This window comes from Balaenoptera borealis (genome assembly GCF_965194805.1).
Source record: "Balaenoptera borealis genome assembly, chromosome: 1".
Taxonomy (NCBI): Eukaryota; Metazoa; Chordata; class Mammalia; order Artiodactyla; family Balaenopteridae; genus Balaenoptera; species Balaenoptera borealis.
In genome coordinates this window covers 139806755-139829047 of record NC_138860.1, presented here as the reverse complement: position 1 = coordinate 139829047, position 22293 = coordinate 139806755, and the positions used below count along the sequence as shown (strand labels likewise).

The 22293-nt window shown below is 36.4% G+C and overlaps 1 pseudogene across 1 annotated transcript; it reads left to right on the top strand.

Annotated features, from left to right (window-relative positions):
• The first annotated feature begins 91 nt into the window (after positions 1–91).
• LOC309612821 (glycerophosphodiester phosphodiesterase 1 pseudogene) lies at positions 92–2992 on the top strand (annotated as a pseudogene). Its single transcript has one exon. The product of its transcript is annotated as a glycerophosphodiester phosphodiesterase 1 pseudogene (transcript).
• Positions 2993–22293: the final 19301 nt, after the last annotated feature.

Genomic DNA, 22293 nt, shown 5'->3' with positions numbered 1-22293 from the left:
TGGCCTTATTAATTTAATGGGAAATCTGGGCATATTTCATTTATGACTAGTAAATTGAAATCAAAGTACAGGTAAGCTTTTAAAAAGTAATACTCAATGAATTCTATAAAATCCTATACACTTTTGATTTATTTATCAAAAAATCCTGGAATAAAATGTAAATGGGCAAGCTGCAGTGAGTGCCTTGTGCTTTATCCCTGTACTCTGGCCTGTCCAAGGAGCCCAGTGGATCCAGGACTCCTGTCCTCACCGGTATAGTCACAGGCATGTGGCTGTGAGAGGACCAGGAGTCCTCCTTCCTGCTGCTGCTGCTGTGGCTGGTGGCGTGCAGCCCCTTCACCGCTTGCTTCTTCACCGGCAACCTCGATCTCCTGCTGCGCCTCTTCAGCCTTGAGCATGTGCCCTCCCACAGGGCTCTGCTGGTGCTCAAGCCCCAGGCCCGAGTTTCTGCCATTGGCAGTGGCAGTCACAATGAGTCAGAGAACAGTTGGATGTTGCGTTTACTTCTGATGAGACTGCTATCTTAATGCACAGTAGCACAAGTAGATACAACAACTGATGGGACTGATCGATGTGTGATTTGACACTTGAACAAATTAGAAAGTTTAATCCTGCAGCAGATCACAGATTCAGGAATAATTTCCCTGATGAGAAGATCCCTGCCCTGAGGGAAGCTGGAGCAGAGTGCCTGAAACATAATGTCACAGTCTTCTTTGATGTCAAAGGCCATGCAAATATGGCTACTGATGTTCTAAAGAAAATGTGTATGGAATTTCCTCAACTATACAATAGTAGTATTATTTGCTCTTTCTTGCCAGAAGTTATCTATGAGACAAACAGATCACAGTGTAGTAATGGCTTTAACTCACAGACCTTGGAACCTTAGCCATACAGCAGATGGGACTATGATACTCTCTGGATACAATCCATGTTTGTGGTAATAGATGTTTCGTTTGCTTGGAGCATACGTAATATCTTATGGTACCTGTGTGGAATTTCAGATTTCCTCATGCAAAAGGATTTTGTATCCCCAAACTACTTGAAGAAGTGGTCAACTAAAGGCATTCAGGTTGTTGCTTGGACGGTTAATACCTTTGATGAAAAAAAGTTACTATGAATCCCATCTTGGTTCCAGCTCTGTCACTGACAGTGTGTTGGAAGACTGCACATCAGTTCTAGACTCTCCCCCAACCCCCTCCCCAAGGAAACATGTACAGAATCTGCCTGCTGGTCTCATGCAGGGATATCAAAATACCCCTTGTGCTAGCCCAAACCCTGGGAGATCAGGTAGCTCACACAAGTAATAGTAATTGCATTTTTACCTGAACCAAAGCAAAGTCTGGTGTTGCCAACATGCTCCATGGAATGCCTGAGTTCAACACTTGCTCTTGAAAATCTGGGTCTGCAAAAAGGCACAACAGCTCCTGCCACGACCTAAGTGAGGCATACACCTTAACCTGGTGAGGATAAGCACAGACTGAGTTGTGAAATTTGGGGGTACAGATGCAAATACATGGGAAATGCACCATCACTCAGAGTTTACATTTTAAAACTTGCCACGCTTCTGTAACATTTATTTCAAATACTGTATTCAGCTATGTTATCAATGTATTGTGGCTGTCAAACTTGTGACCACACTAAAAATCATTAAAAGGAATAAAAAAGTGAATGCAGAAACAGCCATTTAATTATATACTGTATTTAGTTTTCCCATGAGAAAATATAATTAAAGCAAAATTTGGAGAAATTAATTTTTGTATTAAAGAAGCCAAAATCTAATCACAACAGTAGGAATATTTTGTTCTGACAGTGAATTGATTAATGGATTTACTTGTGGAGTATTTTTAATTAAATGTATTTTGAAATAATAGAAATTAAATCAAATAGCAATTAATGAAGTAGTACAGTGCATGAAAAATTATATTAAGCAATTTAGAACTGTGTAACCATATTAGTAACAGAATACTTGGCTAGTAAATGTCAGCTTTTGAAATATGAATACCAGTATAGCAGTATATTATTTTTACCCAGCACACGCTAGCACATAGTTTAAATGTCACTTGGATTTTTGGCCCTTGATTAGATGTCTGTAAAATGGGTTGTCATTATCTAGCAGTTTGAATTCTTCAGATGATGTCTTAAAAAGAAATGCAATGTGAAAGCATTTTATTAATTGCCAGATGCTTTGTAAGTCAAATAAATGTGGCCCTATATTCTATTTCACCAAGTATTGAGTTGCAGGAAATAAATTATCTGGCTCTGTTACCAAAAGCCTATGACAAAGTTGCTATCTTTGCAGCAAGTTGTAAAAAGGCTTTTTATAATAGGATGATAGGTGACATAAAGTGGTATCGTTGGAACATGGAGACTCAAGAAAGAATAGTGAGCACTTAAGCCTAATCTTCCACCACTGTCACCACTTAGACATACCAAGGCTTTTTTCTTCTTCCCATTACTCACTTATTAGAGGGGGAAAAAAACCCAGCTATCTTATGGTCCCATTTTCAATTACTCAGTAGAAAAGAAAGATATTTTGTTTCAAGTTAAACTTTCTTCCAAGCAAATGAAAATCCAAGGGAATCAGCTAGTTAATGATTATAATAAGCTGGGTTCCATTTTTTGACCTTTAAGTAAATGATTTTCTAAGGATTACTTCAGTACTGTGGTACTAGAATATCCAGAAAAAATTAATTCAAGCCCTGAAATACCAGACTCATAGGTTGATAACGATTCTTTATTCAACTAAAATAAAGTTGATTAACATGTAAGAATGTTTTCTTTAAATTCAGGAGGTGCTACCCTTTTTCAGGGTAGTTTTGTGCAGATTGACTATTACATTTTCAAAGGTAACTTTTCATGTTGTTTAATTTTAAAAGCACAAGGAGTCAACTTACGAAAAAGACATCTAAATGCCCCAAGTCTCTCCTGTGCCCTTCCTATCTTCATGGTATCTACATTAAAGCTCCCCATGAATAAATTTTATCTACAAACACTTCCTTGAAATTGGCTTTTTTTTCATCATTATTTATATGTGTTCTAGACTTTTCATCTTTAAGAAACCTCTCATTCCCCATCTATCTCTATCATTATTCTGTCCTCCCCTTCACACCAAAAAGACATGAAAGAATTGTTTGCTGTACCTACTTTTTTGACTCCCATTCATTCTTTCCAGTTAATTCAACTAGTGGTTGTTTTTCCAAGGACATCAATAACTTCCTTATCATTAAACACAGTGGATGTTTTGAAGTCTTCTCTCCAGTGTTAGATATTGTTGATCTCTCTGACACCATATTCTCCAGATTTTCTTCCAACCTCTGACCATTCCTTTTCAGGCTTCTTCCAACCATACTTCTGTACCTTCTCTCAGTTTCTTCATTCTCTCTCACCTCAGGCCCTTTGGATGTAATATTTCCTTCTTGCCCATAGAATAAGTCTTCCTTCCCCTTTTCCTCTTCTTCCTTCAGGTCTCACCAAATATGCCAGTTTTCCCAAGAATCCTTTCTTGATTACTGCCCCCACCAAGACCACTTTGATGGCCCTATTACTTTGTGCTCACTCTTTGTGGTCACACTCAGCATCCTATACTGGAATTACTGTTTTATCTGTACCCTTCACTAGGCTGAAAGCAGGGATAGTTACAATTCCAGCATATACCATTGGAACCATAATATACAATAAATATTTTTTGGATGATTGAATAAAGTGGGCAGAAAATTTAAACTTACATGTGGTATACTTTTTTCCTAGTTCTTGGGCTATTTGTAAGTTAAAAATAGAAACATAAGAAAAGAAACACAGGGTCTCATTACTATCCAATTCCACTTATACAGACTTTGTTTTTCATGTAATTAATTACATGAAACAGATTAAACAACTAAAACAAAATGAAATCTTTTTTCATTAAGTTTTAAATGGGAGGGGAAATGGCTAAATGATCGCTGTAATTCCTTCCTACTCTAAAATTCTACAGTTCCGATATTTTAAAGCCAAATTAGTGTTAATTATCAAATGCTGTCATAAGTAATTCTTAAATTACTATATTTAATAATTTTGTTGATTTTTCCATTACATACTGTAGTAGACCTGTGGGTTTTTTTTTTAAGCCAGTGGCCTTCTTTTAGATCTATTTTTGGTGTAGGTTAAATAGGAAGCAGAAACTTAATATACCACAGTGATCATATTTGGGATATAATCCAGGAAAATGGAAATGTATTTCTGGTTTTGACCACCAGAGGGTGAGCATATTATTTCATTATTCATTAGTGCACACATATGCCCCAGAGAGAGAGAGACTGATAATATTTCTCAGCAGTGGATTAAGTCCTTTATGACTTCTAAGACTGCTTTGGGGAAATATATTGTATATTGTGGATACATCCATATACAGGCATATACACCCATTCTTATTAGAGAATATATAAAAATTATTTCTAACGTGTAAAGTGAATACTAAATCTTCAGCTCTTAAAAGGCTCTTCACTTATTCATGAAGTTACAAGTATTATATAAGGACATATAGAGATAGCCCTGCTAGCTTTACATAGGATTATAAAGCCTATCTTTGCTACTCAGCCTTGCTTAATTTCTGGAAAAAATAAGAACTGCATAAAGATTTGAGGGAAAATAAGGCAAATAATGGAATTGATTTAGGGAAAGTAGATGCAATTCATGTGGAGACACAATTTAGGGGCCAGGGACTAGGAATTGTTGCTGAAAATCTAAGAGGTAAAGGATTTTGATTGAAGCGTCTGTACTTATTAGCTATGGTTAATTCTTGTCTAAGGAAGATGAAGAATAGGCATTCTCAATTCTTATGAATAATTCACAAGCTGCATATATTTGCGATATTTGACCACAGTTGATTTAAAGATATACACGAATGTTAAAAAGAAGACCAACATATTAAAGTGGTTAGAAGTATGGTTCCATTCCCCCCAAATTTAAAAACAATATTTTAAAATTTCTTTTACATACAGTTGGTAAACATCCAACATTTTATACATATTCTTAACTTTATTCTTTCCTCTACAATTTAACACAAGATCATCTAAATTAAATTCAAGGCCAGCTTACATTCAATCATCTGTCTGAGGCTAATGTCAACATATAATATCAATGCAATAGTGCCAGTTACAGAATACCAGCATTGTAACTTTTCTGGCAATTATAGATATGAATATGCAGCATTACTAAAAAGTACATTTCTCTGTGCCATTTCTAAACATCTGTTGTAAAAATTGTTTGGATTTAGCTTCTTCAAAAAGACTTGTTTTCTTCCTTGCAGAGCAGTAACAATTTTGGAAGACAAATAGACTGGTGAATGGTATACAAGGACATAAAATTAGCAAGTATCTAGCACACATGGCATTAGTTACAAGACCGAAGTAGTAGACATGATCTCTGTCCTCAGGAGAAGAAAGAGCTGAGGAAATGAGTTACATGTTATCCTTCTAAGGAATGATATTAAGTCTTAAATTACAGTAGTAAACACTGATCATTAAGCATAAACTAGGGATGAGTTAGGGTACGGGAACCGAAGAGGAAGGGAAGACTTGCCCAATTTGAGGGGAGAGAGGGGTGATAAGATTCTCTTGGAGGACTCAAGGAATGAAAGAAGTGTGGTTTGAAGCCGACAAGTGCTTTGATTTGTTTTTAGTCATGCAATACAATGTATTTTAAAATTTAAATAATGGAAAAAGGCACATTTTAATAACTATTAAGGAAATGAGTCATAGGCTTTGAAATATTGAGAAGTACTACACTAAAATATTAGACCATGTTTGGTAGAACCAGTTTGGACAAGTTGGAAATATTAGTGTGGCTGGAAGAATCAGGGAGATGAGCTAGAACTTTAACTGAACTTGAAGGGATAAAAGGGATTTAGAAGGGGGAGGAGGAAATTTCAGGCATTTTCTCATGTTTTTCACTTTTCCTACAATTTCCTGTATTATATCTCTGCCTATTAATATCATAGGCAATAAGTCAATAATCATATACTTATTGATTGCCTAATACATATAGAGCACTGCTTTATTTACTGCATGTACAGAGGTGATCAAACTAGACATTGTTCCTGCTCTCATTATATATAGTCTATCAGAGAAGATAGATTGTGAACAAGTATTACACACTGGGCCTTTAACATATATTTTTTAAATGCTTCATTCTTCATGAAGCCTTTAAACCTTTCCTCAATGCAGAAGAAACTATTCTGCTTCTTGAGCTTCTATTTTACATCTAATACTTTTTTTCTGTGAGTTTTTTTTTTTTAATAAATTTATTTTATTTATTTATTTTTGGCTGCATCGGGTCTTCATTGCTGCACGCGGGCTTCCTCTAGTTTCGGCAAGCAGGGGCTACTCTTCATTGCAGTGCGCGGGCTTCTCATTGCGGTGGCTTCTCTTGTTGCGGAGCACAGGCTCTAGGCACGCGGGCTTCAGTAGTTGTGGCGTGCAGGCTTCAGTAGTTGTGGCTCGAGGTCTCTAGAGCACAGGCTCAGTAGTTGTGGCGCACGGGCTTAGTAGCTCCGCGGCATGTGGGATCTTCCCGGACCAGGGCTCAAACCCGTGTGCCCTGCATTGGCAGGCAGATTCTTAACCAGTGCGCCACCAGGGAATCCCTCTGTGTGGTTTTAATTCCATATTAAAATAATTATTATACAATAAATTTGACCTTTTGAGGGGAGGAAGTGAGGTTATGTATTTCTATTAACTTAACACATGTATAGATTCATTTGACCATCACCGCAATCAGGATCCAGAGCAGTTCCATCACCAATAAACTCCCTTGTCACATCCTCCTCTCCTCCTAGCTCCATACTCCCAGCTCCTGGCAATCACTGATCTGTTTTCCCTCACTATGGTTTTCTCTTTTTGAGAATGTCATATAAATGGGATCATGTATTAACCCTTTGAGACTGAATTTTTTCACTCAGCATAATGCCTTTGAGAATTATCCAAATTGGTGTATCAATAGTTTGTTCCTTTTACTGCTGGGTAGCTTCTCGTCATAAAGATTTACACAATTTGTTTATTCATTCATCTGCTAGGTTGTTTCCAGTTTTTGGCAATATTAATAGAGCTGCTGTAAACATTCAAGTATAGGTTCCTACATGAACATAAGTTTTCATTTCTGTAGGGTAGATACCCGAACGTGAGCTTACTGGATCATATGTTTAAGTGTATGTTTGACTTTTTAAGAAACTGTTTCAGTGTTTTCCAGAGTGGCTGTACCAGTTTGCATTTCTACCTGCAATATATGAGAGTTCCAGTTGTTCTGCATCCTTGTTAGCACTTAGTTTGTCAGTATTTTTTATTTTAGTCATTCTAATAGCTATGAAGTGTTATCTCAGAGTGGTTTTAATTTGCATTCCCCTAATGGCCAATGATATTGAGCAACTTTTCATATGCTTCTTTACTATCTGTATACATTCTCTTCAGTGAGGTATCTCTTTAAGTCTTTTGCCTATTTTAAATTGGGTTGTTTTCTTACTGTTGAGTTTTGGGATTCTTTTTTTAATTATGTAACTTTTTTTGAATTTTATTTATTTTTTTATACAGCAGGTTCTTATTAGTCATCAATTTTATGCACATCAGTGTATACATGTCAATCCCAATCTCCCAATTCATCACACCACCATCCCCACCCGCCCCGCGGCTTTCCCCCCTTGATGTCCATACGTTTGTTCTCTACATCTGTGTCTCAATTTCTGCCCTGAAAACCGGTTCATCTGCACCATTTTTCTAGGTTCCACATACATGCATTAATGTACGGTATTTGTTTTTCTCTTTCTGACTTACTTCACTCTGTATGACAGTCTCTAGATCCATTCACGTCTCTACAAATGACACAATTTCGTTCCTTTTTATGACTGAGTAATATTCCATGGTATATATGTACCACATCTTCTTAATCCATTCATCTGTCGATGGGCATTTAGGTTGCTTCCATGACTTGGCTATTGTAAATAGTGCTGCAATGAACATTGGGGTGCATGTGTCTTTTTGAATTATGGTTTTCTCTGGATATATGCCTAGTAGTGGGATTGCTGGGTCATATGGTAATTCTAATTTTAGTTTTTTAAGGAACCTCCATACTGTTCTCCATAGTGGCTGTATCAATTTACATTCCCACCAACAGTGCAAGAGGGTTCCCTTTGCTCCATACCCTCTCCAGCATTTGTTGTTTGTAGATTTTCTGATGATGCCCATTCTAACTGGTGTGAGGTGATACTTCATTGTAGTTTTGATTTGCAGTTCTTTAATAATTTGTGATGTTTTCATGTGCTTCTTGGCCATCTGTATGTCCTCTTTGGAGAAATGTCTATTTAGGTCTTCTGCCCATTTTTTGATTGGGTTGTTTGTTTTTTTAATATTGAGCTGCATGAGCTGTTTATATATTTTGGAGATTAATCCTTTGTCCATTGATTCTTTTGCAGATAATTTTTCCCATTCTGAGGGTTGTCTTTTCGTCTTGTTTGTAGTTTCCTTTGCTTTGCAAAAGCTTTTAAGTTTCATTAGGTCCCATTTGTTTATTTTTGTTTTTATTTCCATTACTCTAGGAGGTGGATCAAAAAAGATCTTGCTGTGATTTAGGTCAAAGAGTGTTCTTCCTATGTTTTCCTCTAAGAGTTTTATAGTGTCCAGTCTTACATTTAGGTCTTGAATCCATTTTTGAGTTTATTTTTGTGTATGGTGTTAGGGAGTGCTCTAATTTCATTCTTTTACATGTAGCTGTCCAGTTTTCCCAGCACCACTTATTGAAGAGACTGTCTTTTCTCCATTGTATATCCTTGCCTCCTTTGTCATAGATAAGTTGACCATAGGTGCGTGGGTTTATCTCTGGGCTTTCTATCCTGTTCCATTGATCTATATTTCTGTTTTTGTGCCAGTACCATATTGTCTTGATTACTGTAGCTTTGTAGTATAGTCTGAAGTCAGGGAGTCTGATTCCTCCAGCTCCGTTTTTTTCCCTCAAGACTGCTTTGGCTATTCAGGGTCTTTTGTGTCTCCATACAAATTTTAAGATTTTTTGTTCTAGTTCTGTAAAAAATGCCATTAGTAATTTGAAAGGGATTGCATTGTATCTGTAGATCGCTTTGGGTAGTATAGTCATTTTCACAATGTTGATTCTTCCAGTCCAAGAACATGGAATATCTCTCCATCTGTTGGTATCATCTTTAATTTCTTTCAACAGTGTCTTATAGTTTTCTGCATACAGGTCTTTTGTCTCCCTAGGTAGCTTTATTCCTAGGTATTTTATTCTTTTTGTTGCAATGGTAAATGGGAGTGTGTCCTTAATTTCTCTTTCAGATTTTTCATCATTAGTGTATAGGCATGCAAGAGATTTCTGTGCATTAATTTTGTATCCTGCAACTTTACCAAATTCATTGATTAGCTCTAGTAGTTTTCTGGTGGCATCTTTAGGATTCTCTATGTATAGTATCATGTCATCTGCAAACAGTGACAGTTTTACTTCTTCTTTTCCAATTTGTATTCCTTTTATTTCTTTTTCTTCTCTGATTGCCGTGGCTAGGACTTCCAAAACTATGTTGAATAATAGTGGTGAGAATGGACATCCTTGTCTTGTTCCTGATCTTAGAGGAAATGCTTTCAGTTTTTCACCATTGAGAATGATGTTTGTCGTATATGGCCTTTATTATGTTGAGGTAGGTTCCCTCTATGCCCACTTTCTGGAGAGTTTTTATCATAAATGGGTGTTGAATTTTGTCAAAAGCTTTTTCTGCATCTATTGAGATGATCATACGGTTTTTCTTCTTCAATTTGTTAATATGGTGTATCACATTGACTGATTTGCATATATTGAAGAATCCTTGCATCCCTGGGATAAATCCCACTTGATCATGGTGTATGATCCTTTTAATGTGTTGTTGGATTCTGTTTGCTAGTATTTTGTTGAGGATTTTTACATCTATATTCATCAGTGATATTGGTCTGTAATTTTCTTTTTTGTAGTATCTTTGGTTTTGGTATCAGGGTGATGGTGGCCTCAAAGAATGAGTTTGGGAGTGTTCCTTCCTCTGCAATTTTTTGGAAGAGTTTGAGAAGGATGGGTGTTAGCTCTTCTCTAAATGTTTGATAGAATTCACCTGTGAAGCCATTTGGTCCTGGACTTTTGTTTGTTGGAAGATTTTTAATCACAGTTTCAATTTCATTACTTGTGATTGGTCTGTTCATATTTTCTATTTTTTCCTGTTTCAGTCTTGGAAGGTTATATACCTTTCTAAGAATTTGTCCATTTCTTCCAGGTTGTCCATTTTATTGGCATATAGTTGTTTGTAGTAATCTCTTATAATTCTTTGTATTTCTGCAGTGTCAGTTGTGATTTCTCCTTTTTCATTTCTAATTTTATTGATTTGAGTCTTCTCCCTCTTTTTCTTGATGAGTCTGGCTAATGGTTTATCAATTTTGTTTATCTTCTCAAAGAACCAGCTTTTAGTTTTATTGATCTTTGCTATTGTTTTCTTTGTTTCTATTTCATTTATTTCAGCTCTGATCTTTATCATTTCTTTCCTTCTTTGGGTTTTGTTTGTTCTTCTTTCTCTAGTTCCTTTAGGTGTAAGGTTAGATTGTTTATTTGAGATTTTTCTTGTTTCGTGAGGTAGGCTTGTATAGCTATAAATTTCCCTCTTAGAACTGCTTTTGCTGCATCCCATAGGTTTTGGGTCGTCGTGTTTTCATTGTCATTTGTCTCTAGGTATTTTTTGATTTCCTCTTTGATTTCTTCAGTGATCTCTTGGTTATTTAGTAACGTATTGTTTAGCCTCCATGTGTTTGTGCTTTTTACGCTTTTTTCCCTGTAATTGATTTCTAATCTCATAGCGTTGTGGTCAGAAAAGATGCGTGATATGATTTCAGTTTTCTTAAATTTACTGGGGCTTGATTTGTGACCCAAGATGTGATCTATCCTGGAGGATGTTCCATGTGCACTTGAGAAGAAAGTGTAATCTGCTGTTTTTGGATGGAATGCCCTATAAATATCAATGAAATCTATCTGGTCTATTGTGTCATTTAAAGTTTGTGTTCCTTATTAATTTTCTGTTTGGATGAGCTGTCCATTGGTGTAAGTGAGGTGTTAAAGTCTCCCACTATTATTGTGTTACTGTCGATTTCCCCTTCTATGGCTGTTAGCATTTGCCTTGTGTTTTGAGGTGCTCCTATGTTGTGTGCATAAATATTTACAATTGTTATATCTTCTTCTTGGATTGATCCCTTGATCATTATGTAGTGTCCTTCTTTGTCTCTGGTAATAGTCTTTATTTTAAAGTCTATTTTGTCTGATATGAGAATTGCTACTCCAGTTTTCTTTTGATTTCCATTTGCATGGAATATTTTTTTCCATTCCCTCACTTTCAGTCTGTATGTGCCCCTAGGTCTGAAGTGGGTCTCTTGTAGACAGCATATATATGGGTCTTGTTTTTGTATCCATTCAGCAAGCCTGTGTCTTTTGGTTGGAGCATTTAATCCATTCACGTTTAAGGTAATTATTGATATGTATGTTCCTATGACCATTTTCTTAATTGTTTTGGGTTTGTTTTTGTAGGTCCTTTTCTTCTCTTGTTTTTCTCACTTAGAGAAGTTCCTTTAGCATTTGTTGTAGAGCTTGTTTGGTGGTGCTGAATTCTCTTAACTTTTGCTTGTCTGTAAAGCTTTTGATTTCTCCATCGAATCTGAATGAGATCCTTGCCAGGTAGGGTAATCTTGGTTGTAGGTTCTTCCCTTTCATCACTTTAAGTATACCATGTCACTCCCTTCTGGCTTGTAGAGTTTCTGCTGAGAAATCAGCTGTTAACCTTATGGGAGTTCCCTTGTATGTTATTTGTCGTTTTTCCCTTGCTGCTTTCAATAATTTTTCTTTGTCTCTAATTTTTGCCAATTTGATTACTATGTGTCTCGGTGTGTTTGTCCTTGGGTTTATCCCGTATGGGACTCTCTGCGCTTCCTGGACTTGTGTTGCTATTCCCTTCCCCATGTTAGGGAGGTTTTCAACTATAATCTGTTCAAATATTTTCTCAGGTCCTTTCTCTCTCTCTTCTCCTTCTGGGACCCCTATATTGCGAATGTTGTTGCATTTAATGTTGCCTCAGAGGTCTCTTAGACTGTCTTCATTTCTTTTCATTCTTTTTTCTTTATTCTGTTCCACAGCAGTGAATTCCACCATTCTGTCTTCCAGGTCACTTATCCGTTCTTCTGCCTCAGTTATTCTGCTATTGATTCCTTCTAGTATAGTTTTCATTTCAGTTATTGTGTTGTTCATCTCTGTTTGTTTGTTCTTTAATTCTTCTAGATCTTTTTTAAACATTTCTTGCATCTTCTCAATCTTTGCCTCCATTCTTTTTCTGAGGTCCTGGAACATCTTCACTATCATTATTCTGAAATCTTTTTCTGGAAGGTTGCCTATCTCCACTTCATTTAGTTGTTTTTCTGGGGTTTTATCTTGTTCCTTCATCTGGTACATAGCCCCCTGCCTTTTCATCTTGTCTATCTTTCTGTGAATGTGGTTTTTGTTCCACAGGCTGCAGGATTGTAGTTCTTCTTGTTTCTTCTGTCTTCCCTATGGTCTGCTAGTGTTGGAGGGTCTCCTGCAGAGGCGGGGGGTGTCTGTGTCTCACTGTGAGGACAAGGACACCGGCAGCAGAAGTTCTGGGAAGTACTCCTTGGTGTGAGCCCTCCCAGGGTCTGCCATTAGCCCTACCAAGGAGCCCGGGTAGGCCGAGTTTTGGGATTCTTTATAAATTCTGGTACATCTTTGTTGGAGATGTGACTTGCAAATATTGTCTCCTAGTCTATAGTTTGTCTTTTCATTCTCTCAATTGTGTCATAGGAGAGCAAGTGTTTAACTTTGATGAACTCCAACTCATCAGTTTTTCCTTTAATGGATCATGCATTTGGTGTCAAATCTAAGAAGTTGTTGCCTAACCCCAGGTCAAAAAGATTTCCTCCTGTTTTCTTCTAAAAATATTATAGTTTTACTTTGTACATTTATATCTATGATCTATTTTTTTTCCATTTTAATTAAATATTTGACTTAGCTCTTTATTTTGTATTTTTTAACACTGTGATCTATTTTGAATTAATTTTTGTGTGAGCTGTGAGGTTTAGGTTGAGGTTTATTATTATTATTTTTTCCATATGGATGTCAATTATCCTGGCACCATTTGCTGAAAAGATTATTCTTTCTCTGTTAAATCGCTCTTTTATTTCTGGACTCTGTTCTGTTCCATTGATCTGTCTGTAGTTCCCCTAACCAATACTACACTGTCTTGTTACTGTAGCTTTATATATAGTAAGCCTTTTAATCAGATAATGTGATTCCTCCAATTTTATTGTGCTTTTCCAAAGTCATCTAGTTTCTTTCCCTTTCTAAGGAAATTTTAGGACTAGTCTGTTTATATCTACAAAAAGTTTTGCTGGAATTTTGATTGATATTGTGTTAAATGTATTGATCATTTGGGGGCAATTGACATGTTTATTATGTTGATGCTTCCAATCCATGAACATGGTTTAGCTCTTCATTTATTTAGGCTTTCTTTTATTTATTTCATAAGCATTTTATAGTTTTTAGCATACAAATCCTATACATTCTTTATTAGATTTGTATCTAAGTATTTTATTTTTATGAGCTATTGTAAATCTATTTTTTAAAATTTCAGTCTAAACAGTTGTACATTGCTAGTATATAAAAATATGATTGATTTTTGTGTGTTGGTCCTATATCCTGAGACTCTTGCTAAACTAATATATTAGTCCTAGGAGTTTTTTGTTTGTAGATTTCTTAGGATTTTCTACATAGAAAAACATGTCATCTGCAATAAGGACAGTTTGATTTCTTTCTTTTCAATCTGTATGCCTTTTCTTTTTTCTTTCTTTATTGCATTGGCTAAGACTTCCATAATTATGTTGAATAAGTATGATGAAAGTGGATATCCTTACCTTGCTCCCAGTCTTAGGGAATGAAGCATTTATTCCTTCACCATTAATGTGATGTTAGCTGAAAATGTTTTTGTAGAAGCCCTTTATTAGGTTTGGGAAGTTTCCTTCTATTCCTAGTTTGCTGAGAGTTTTTATCAGGATCCTGAATTCTGTGAAATATTTTTTCTTCATCATCCTATGGTTTTTCTTCTTTAGACTGTTAATATAGTGGATTACATTGATTGATTTTCAAATATTGAATCACCCTTTCATTCTCAGGATAAACTCCACTTGGTTGTGATACATTATTCTTTTTATATATTGTGGATTCAATTGACTAGTATATTATTGAGCATTTTTGTGACTATGTATATAAGGGATATTGGTCTGTAGTTTTCTCGATTTGTAATGTCTTTGTCTGGTTTGGGTATCAGAGCTATGCTGGCTTCATAAAATGAGTCTGGAATGTTCACTCCTCTTATTTTCTGGGAGAGATTGTATGGAACTGGTGTTATTTCTTCTTTAAATATTTGAATTTGCCATTAAAACCATCTGGGTGTGGAGATTTTTGGAGGTTTTTAAGTATTAATTCAATTTTTTTTAACAGTTATGGGACCATTCTGTTTATCTATTTCATCTTGGGTGGGGGGTAGTTGGTAGTTTGTGGGTTTTGAGGAATTGGTCCATTTTATCTAAGTTGTCAAATTTATGCACATAGAGTTTTTAAAAATTGTTTATGGGGTCTGTGGTGATATCCTCTTTTTAATTCCTAATATTAGTAAAATGTGTCTTCTTTTCTTTGCCACTGGCTGCAGGTTTATTGATTTTATTGATCTTTTCAAAGAGCCAACTTTTAGTTTCATTAATTTTTCCCTATTTTTATGTTTTCAATTTCATTGAAATCTGCTCTTATCTTTATCATTTTCTTCTTTCTGCTTGCCTTGGGTTTATTTGTTCTTTTTCTAGTTTGTTAAGGTAAAAGCTTAGGTTATTGATTTGGGACCTTTTTATTCTAATACTAGCTTTAAAAATCAATACTGTTTTTTTGTGGCTTATGCTTGTTTCTTGTATTTTATTAATTTGTATACATGTCTGTACTCTCCTATTTTAAATTCCTTGAGTACAAGGATCTTATCTTATGTGACAAATCTGGGTCTACCTAAGTATCTTGTACTATATGTTTAGTAAGTATTTCATAGAAGGCTTGAATGGAAGGATGGATGTATGAAAGGAGAGTTAGTGAAGACAATGAATATAAATTATTTCAAAGATATCTTTGATATTAAGAAAATATACAGCAGGAGCTACAGGAGTCAGGAGTGTCAAGGGAAGGAAACAAAACAATTCACTCTGAGGAAAAATTGCTAAAGCCAATCTAAGCTACTTCTGATAGGGAGTATTCAGAATCTCAGTGTGGTATACAGAACACTCACAGTACGTTATGTTCAATTCTACATAGTAGATGAAACAGAGACTCTGTTTCCTAGACAATTCAACAAAAAATTTTTAATTTGTTAGATAATTTAAGCAAAACAATAATTTGGAAATAATTACATCCATGATTTTCTCAATTCCTTTTTTATTTGTGATATACCTGAGATACTTTCCTCTGTTGTTAATTCATTGGTAGAACCTCAGGATAGCCTTCTTTTCTTATTCTGTCTCTTTTTTTTTTTTTTTTTTTTTAACTTTGGATTTTATTTATTTATTTATTTATTTATGGCTGTGTTGGGTCTTCGTTTCTATGTGAGGGCTTTCTCTAGTTGTGGCAAGTGGGGGCCACTCTTCATTGCGGTGCGCGGGCCTCTCATTATCGCGGTGCGCGGGCCTCTCATTATCGCGGCCTCTCTTGTTGCGGAGCACAGGCTCCAGACGCGCAGGCTCAGTAATTGTGGCTCATGGGCCCAGCTGCTCCGCGGCATGTGGGATCCTCCCAGACCAGGGCTTGAACCCGTGTCCCCTGCAGTGGCAGGCAGATTCTCAACCACTGTGCCAGCAGGGAAGCCCCTCTTATTCTGTCTCTTGCTGACCACCTGAAGTCACACTTTAGGCCTCTAGAGAATCAGGCCATGAGTCTCTTGTCTAGACTTCTCCATAAAGTTAAAGCATCTTGTGTTAGTTTCCTATGGTTGCTGTAACAAATTACCACAAATTTGGTGGCTTAATACAACATAAATTTTTTCCCACAGTTTTGGAGGCCAGAAGTCCAAAATCAGTAACACTGAGCAAAATCAAGTTATCATCAGGCTGTGCTCTTTCCAGAGGTTCTAGAGGAGAAAGCATTTCTTGCCTTTTCCAGCTTTTGGTGGCTGCTGGCATTCCTTGGTGTGTGGCTGCATCACTCCAAGTTCTGCCTTTATGGTCATATTGTTTCTCCTCTTCTGTAGTCAAAATCTCCCTCCTTCTCCCACTTGTAAGGACACTTGTGATTGCATTTAAAGCCTACCTGATTAATCCAAGATAATTTCCCATCTCAAGATTCTTAATTATATCTGCAAAGTCCTTTTTTTGCCAAAAAAGATAACATTCATGGGTATCTTTTTGGGGGGCATTATTTAGCCTACCATAGCATCTTGATTTCTTAATCAAGAACACTGATGAAATGGGATAACAGAAGGCATTCATTATCTCTTAAAAAATGTCTTTCATAATCTGTATTTTAAAAAGCTTATCTTTTTGTCATTTATATTAATATTTGTGTATCAAATATTAATATAAATTAATTCAGACTGATATCCTTTATAGTAGATTCCAAAAATGAATTCTAAGGGAAAAGTCCAATTTATCATATATCCATCTTTTTCACATAAAACTTCATGAATAACCATTTGACACTGAAACATGAGCGCAGAAACTATTATTATTTTAGCAAGGAACAAGCAATTTCAGAATTGCTGACTACAGATATCCATTAAGTTTTATTCAAATAAGTTTTAAGCACCTGAATAACTTACAGGTGCAGATAGAATAGATATTGAATGGTTTTATATTACTTACACATGTAGGAACAAGTCATTTCAGCAAATTATAAATAGGTCAAAATTTAACATAATGAACTAAATCTACAGCCACAAAGAACCTATGATTTAGGTTTAACAAAAGAACAAAAATGACATTTGCAGTGTTGTTCAGTATTAATTTGTATGGGGATATGGAATCATCAATTAGTTATTTGACAGCTACAAATAATTGAAAATTCAGTTGTAGAAGATTATCTACAACTTACTTACATATTCCATCAGATTTCTCATAATTGAGAGACCTCCTTACAGGCCTAGTAGAACACTTGGGTAGGAGAGAGATTTGGGTGACCATTCTAGGCCTAAACTGGAGACCATTCCGATATTCCTCAATATATACTGTTCTGCTATCACTTGACGCCACCAGATAGGAAGTTGAGTGTACACAAATAATGAGTTGTGTTTTGTTTTTAACTACAATATGATACACATTTTTATTGTATGCCATATAGGGTCTTTCTAAGGCCTTGTCTACATGTTGTTAATGACTTTTCAGTGTTTTTTATTTTGATAATCAGTTTCTGTATAAGCCATATAACCAGTGTTAAATGGCTAATGCCACTAGATCACCCACTTCACCACCCAGTGTTTCCGCTATAAATTCCATACATGTCTTTTTCATTATAAAATGCGTACCATTTGCAATTTGTTGAAGTCATCAAAAATTGATATCCTATGGTAAACACATTTCTTTAAATCATTATAGTTGGAATGCAAATGATGATTTGTGAAAGGTGAAGGTAAAGCTGCCTTAATGAGCACTGTATTTGGAAATGGGATTTGACCAAGTATTGTATACTTATCTAGCAACGATTTAACCTACCTTCCATTTATACACACTTGTATATGTAGACAGAGAAATCATTCAACTCTTTCACAAAATCGCCAACTGCTTGTTCCTTGACCTAGATCAAACTTAACAAAATTCTGGATAATTTGGTTTATAGGAAGGCTCCTAAATGGCATATTAATAACTTACTTAAGAAGCAAATCTTCCTTGCCTTTGAACGTAACCTAATAGGTTTGAACTCAGGTTTATGGAAGGCTGGATAACATACAGAAGAAACACATCTAAATCTTCCTGCTAGGTCGATGTTCCTAAAGAAGTTGTTTTTCAAAGGTAGAAATGCCTAACTTTTTCACACTGCAGCTCTTGGCCTTTAAATGTTGGGGTTTCTCAGAGCTTGGTATTGGACTCTCTTTTTTTTTTCTGTACTCTATATTCTCTCCCTGGGTGATCTCATTCACTCTCATGTTTTCAAATGCCATCTATATGCTAATGGGTTATAAGTTCATATCACTCGGCCAAGTCTCTTTTCTAAGCTCTAGACCTCTATATCTAACACATTATTCTATAACTCCTCTTGGATGCATGGCGGTCACCTCAGACCTTACATATCTAAAACAGAATTCATGATTATACTGCACTACCCTCCAACCCCACATTCCTCATAATGGTCCCAGTCCCAGGTTGCCAGGAGATACCACTCCTTTTCACTTACCCTATGCATACAGTCTATCAGCAAGTTCTGTTGACTCTACTTCCTGAAAATATCTTGAGTCTATTCACTCCTATATATCTCCATTGACTTCAACCTAGTACAATCCACTATAGTTTTCCACTTGCCTATTTGGTTTCACTTCATCCACTTTCATTCATACACACAGGAGCCAGAGTGATCTCTTAAAAATGCTATTATGATCATAGTATTCCTCTACATAAAACCCTTTTGGCATGCTACAACAGGATGAACCTTGAAGACATTATGCTAAGTGAAATAAGCCAGACACAAAAGGGCAAGTGTTGTGTGATTCCACTTATATGAGAATAGAATAGTTAAATTCATAGAGACAAAGTAGAATGGTGGTTCCCAAGTGCTGAGAGAGGGAGGAATGAGAGGCTATTATTTAATGGGTACAGTGGTTCAGTTTGGGGTGATGAAAAGGTTCTGGAGATAGTGGTAATGGTTGCACAATGAATGTATTTAATGCCACTGAATGTACTTAAAAATGGTTAAAGTGGTCATTTTTATATTATGTATATTCTACCACAATTAAAAAAAAAACCTTTTGGTTGCTCATTGCTATTATGATAAAGATCCTAATGTTTGACACCATCTAGAAGGCCTGACATGATTAGGCCCTCTACCCCTCAGTTTCTATGCTACAGTGACACTGATTGCTCTTTAAATCCTCGATGGCACAAATTTTCCTTCTTACTTCCAACCTGCCCCCTTAACATTCCCTCTCATGGAATGAAATGCTCTTTCCTCCCTTTTCACCTGGCCAACGACTGCTCATCCTTCCCGTCCTCAGCTCGTGCATCAGCTCCTCCAGGATATCTTCCCTGACTCGCTCCAATGATAGATCCTCCTATTTACATTTTAAAGCACCACTATGTATTTGTAGCACTTATCACAAGTATGATTTGTTATTCAGTATTTGTCTCCTCTAACATATGGAAGACTCTGTGGGATCAGGTACCATTCTGACTTGTTCACCTAACACCTTTTCAAGAGCTGGTGCTTAGTAGCAGTTCAAAACGTATTTGTAGAATGAATGAATCAATACATGAATGAATGAATGCCATCTAAAAGATAAAGGATAACTCATTAATGAAATAACATGAGAATTACCACTTAAAAGAGGTAATAAAAGGAAAAAAATGTGTTTTTATTATTATAAAAACAATACAAATTCTCTATAGAAAGCATGGAAGATCCAGATAAAGCATAAAGGAATATATAAGAATTACCCTATCTCACAACCCAGAGGTAATCATTGTTATATATGTTTATCTATTTCCTTTTAGTCCTTTGCATGTATGTGTTTCTAAAAGAAAGAAATTAAAACACTCAAGTAGGATGATACTATATACACAATTTTGTGTTTTTTACGTTACACTATTTACTTAAGCCCATAATATAAGTAATGCTGAGTTAGAATATCTTTTGATAAATCTTTGACAGCATCTTGGATTTTTATTAGGATTAATTAGTGAAAGTAGATATATTGTATGAACATGAAAAAAATATGAATCAGAAAAAAAGATGAAAGGGGCACATATCTCACTATAATCTAACTGCAAGGAAGACAACTTACTTTTTCTATAACAACTTAATGTTTTCTAAACTCCATTCTGCTCAGGTGGCAGAGACTTAGATTTCTATGAGTAGATACAAATCTCAGTCCACAGAGTTAGGTGTTCAGGAAATAATATTTACTTCTCTAGAATTCATCTTGATTTCTATTTCATTTGCCTGAGATAATCCATCTGGGACTATCATTAGGTACAATTAGCTTATATAGCACCAAACATTGGGGAAGAATACCTGGCCTCTGATACCAAATGTCTTTGGAGGCACACATCATCCTGTCGAATTCTTAAATTTTATTTATTTATCTATCTATCTATCTATCTATTTATTTATTTATTTATGGCTGTGTTGGGTCTTCGTTTCTGTGCGAGGGCTTTCTCCAGTTGCGGCAAGCAGGGACCACTCTTCATCGCGGTGCGCGGGCCTCTCACTGTCGCGGCCTCTCTTGTTGCGGAGCACAGGCTCCAGACACGCAGGCTCAGCAATTGTGGCTCACCGGCCTAGTCGCTCCGCAGCATGTGGGATCTTCCCAGACCAGGGCTCGAACCCGTGTCCTCTGCATTGGAAGGCAGATTCTCAACCACTGCGCCACCAGGGAAGCCCCCGGAATTCTTGACCATTGGTCCACACTGCCAAGAATTCTCATTTCTATTTGTATGGGCACTTCATGTCCAATGGCTTCTTCTTCCACTTCACTTGCCACCCAGGAGGGAACAGGAATAATTCTGCTGCTTTTCTCAATACTACAACTTGGAAATCTGTAAGTCAGTTTTTGAGTGCAGGTAGAATATTCGAATATGATGGGATATAACTTCCATGACTGTTACATTATGTGGCAAAATGGAGGTTATCCAGGTATGTCTGATCTAATCACACAAGCCCTTTACAAAGCAGTAGTTTTCTCTGGCTGACGGTGGAAGAGGGAGTCAGAGATTGCAGCCATGAGAAGGACTCACTGTAGGTGGCCTCTAGGAGCAGAGAGTGGAGCCTGGCTGACAGCCACCAAAGAAACAAGGACCTCAGACATACAACTGCAGGGGAATGGATCCTGCAACAATTTGAATGAACTTGGAAGCAGATTCTTCCCAGAGCCTCCAGGTAAGAGCCCAGCCTAGCCAATACCTCGATTTCAGCCTTGTTGCATATGTACTATGAACATTCAACCCAGCCAAACCCGCCCAGACATCTGACCTGTAGAACTGTTATAATAAATGGGCGTTAAGTTGCTTACTCTTTGGTAATGTGTTACACAGCAAAAAAAATAATATAAGGGGATTACATAAAGGCATGATTACCAGGAGGAGAGGATCGTGGGGACCACCATCTACAGGAGCCCAGTCAAGATCCGCAGATCCACCCAGTTAACTCATAAAATCATGGGCAATTATAATAAATGGTGATTGTCTAAGTTTAAGAGTGGTTCGTTATATAGCTAAAGCTAATTGTTACAACTTCTGAGGTGAGAGAAGTATGCAACAAGTCCTCTTAAATGAAAAGCCCCATCCTAGTTCCAAAGATAGGGAAGAATAGAGAAAGAGCATGAGATCTGAAGTTGAGCCCACCACTTTATAATAATGAGTTACCATTTACTGAGTAGCTATCAGTACTGTGCGAGGAGCTCTATATTCAGTATGTCATTTAATCCATACAACTCTGAGAGGTTCGTATTTCTAAGACTCAGTGATTCTATGCTATATTTTCATTTTGTGGAGTCAGGTAACCTTGATTACATTCACCATTCTATTCTCAATCCTCTAGTCTATAAAATGAGTTTGATTATACTACTTAATTCACAAGATGATACTACTCTATAAGCATCATTCTGCTTTACTTACATCAGCTGATTATGATTGAATCTGTTTGGATCAGAACATGGCTAGTTTCTAAAGGTTCTCAGGTGAGTCTACTGTGTATGCATGATTGAGAACTAGGGACATACAAAACCCCATTAATTCTTGCAGAAATTCTCTAAGATAAGTTTGTGTCCATTTTATAGTAAAGAAACATATGCCCACAGATATTAACTAGCTTTCCCTGGTTAACACATCTTGTAAATGACACATTTCTCAAGCAGAGGAGACAACCACTCTCACCAAATCAAGGGAGATGCTGAACCTAAAAGACAGAAGATTCTTACTTAACAATCGAGCCTCTTTCATTGACTCTGTATCCTCCAACGCTTTGTGGCCACCTCAGTTCTTTTTGATCTCTTCACCAATTTTGTAGTACATGAATAACTGGTGG